We start from the raw sequence: 2,407 nt of genomic DNA, 5'->3' as shown, positions 1-2,407 counted from the left end.
TATGCACTCTATGCATGGTGGTGAACCTTCAGCGGGGTACGCGAACCAAGATCCTCGGTCCACTCCATGTGCCGGCCAACACATTCCTTTCTCAATCAAGTAGCTCTTACGCAAGTTGTAGTAGATTATTGGCGCCACGTACCCGAGGCGATGTTTTGCTAGCTCGTGCGCGGAATCCGGGTGGCAAGTGCCGGCATGTGAAGAACACATGCACCGGCACGGCGGCACCACGGGAACACTTGGAAAGGGTATTCCTTCAGGTGGCGCGTGCTCCCCTCCCTGACTTTTTTCCTTGTGGTGCATTGGAAAATTCAGCAGCCAGCAGCACTTGCACCACTGGGTTTTTGCTTGCAATCTACCGGACATGTGCGGAAGATGAGAGGGAGGCAGGTCGTTGTGGTGTGTCATGATCCAGCATGCCATCCAGGGGCAGCAAGGATCATCAGAAATATATTCCTCTGTGGGTTCAGGTTGTGGTCTTGGAGACGACGCAGGGAATGGCGAATGCCATTTGGTTTTTTCTTAAGCAAAGCCGGGGGAGCCTTCATGGTAAATCTGATGTTAAGAGAGGGTGGTGGTGGTAAAAACGAGTAGCAGCATACAGATTGAGCAGAGGTACATGCGTGCATGATTGTTCAGTAAATTTTGGTGACGGCGACCTCCTATGCGTTGTGAGATCAGTCCTGACACTTTGTCCATCCAAATTATGATGACGTCGTTGATTTTGTACATAATATGGTTCAGTCAAGCTACTAAACGCCATTTTCCTCGTTACTGCCCTGTTACCCACTAGAGTACCGCTGGTGCAGCGGTGGTGTTGAGGAGGTGGAGCTCCCTCGAGTTGAATGAAGCGATGACGTTGTGTGACGTCAATGTCCCAATGCAATCTGACCGTCTAGAGTTGCTGTTATTCGTGTCGATATCCTAATCTAATCAACTAATTGGAGTTGTTTGTGGAGATGAGTTGAGTTCGGCGTGTGTTGATGCCCCAATCCAACTAGCCGTTGTTGTTTTGTCTGAGTTGAGTGATGCTTTGGAATGGTGCGGTGTGTGTTGCTGTCTCCCATCCAACCGGCCGATTTTTTTTCCCCATTGGTTGTTTTCTCCAATCTAAGCTTCATCTTCTTTTTATTAACAATTATCAAAGCTGTAGAAAATGATGGAAAACTATACTACAAACATTGCTGGCCACTTGGAAAAAATACTAATGGTGATAATACATGCCTATAGCATACGTAAAAGGGGGTTCTGGTCACTTTGCCGAGTGTAACACTCGGCAAAGAGGATCCTTTGCCGAGTGTTTTGGCTTTAACACTCGGCAAAGGTGCATTTCCCAGGCGTAGCATAGGTTGTTTGCCGAGTGCCAAGGACAAGGCACTCGTGCCAGGGACAAGGCACTCGGCAAACAAGCTCTTCGCCGAGTGTCAAGCCAAAAACACTTGGCAAAAAAAATACACTCGGCAAATCGGGGCTTTGCCGAGTGTAAAAAAAAACACTCGGCAAAGAGAGGGGTTTGCCGAGTGTCAAAAAAGACACTCGGCAAAGAGGAGGGGTTTGCCGAGTGTTTTTTTTGACACTCGGCAAAAAAATAATTTTTTTCCTCTTCTCACCATGAAATTTTTTCTACTCCCCACACACAACATGTGGTACTGCATGTTAAAATTTGGTATATTTTTGGATTTATTTGCTATATTTATTTAATTAATTGCATTTCAAGGGAATTTTTGGTATAAGTCAAATTTGAACTGCAAGTGATTCAAATGATGGAACAAAATGAGTAGAAAAATGATATTCATATTATTCGGCCCAATTTGAGACCTGACCCATGAAATGAGAAGAAATTTCGAACATCTTGTTCAGGAAATACGACCACGAACGTGTGGCAGTGGTATTTTTAAATTATAAAAAAAACAAGCAAAGTCTGAAAATCGTGAGATTTGTCATGATGTGATGATATCATAGGTGGAGGCTGTGGAAAAAAATTGAGAATGTTTTGCACATTTCGTCACATACGATGTTTACAAACCGAAGCATCTCAGAAGAAGATTAGTAACGTTGAGAAGGATTGCATAAGATTTGAAGTCAAAATGACGGTCAAGTTTTGATTTGACTACAAAACTTTTTGTATAGTCAATAGAAAACGTATATTGGTTCGTGTAAAAATTTGGTATTTTTTTGAAATGGTTGGATATTTTTTAAATTTTTTTCAAAAAAAGTTTGCCGAGTGTCCTACGTTGGACACTTGGCAAAGAAACCCTTTACCGAGTGTCCACGTAGGACACTCGGCAAACCAGACGGGCCGCCACTAAACAACACCCCACCCTCCACGCGCAGACCCCCGGCCCACTCTCTTTCCCCACCCTCGTCCACGCGCAGACCGCTTCCCTTCCTCCTGCCGCATGCGCCT

This window comes from Setaria italica, chromosome VII, assembly GCF_000263155.2.
Source record: "Setaria italica strain Yugu1 chromosome VII, Setaria_italica_v2.0, whole genome shotgun sequence".
Classification (NCBI taxonomy): Eukaryota; Viridiplantae; Streptophyta; class Magnoliopsida; order Poales; family Poaceae; genus Setaria; species Setaria italica.
Note: the sequence above shows the minus strand (reverse complement) of the source record.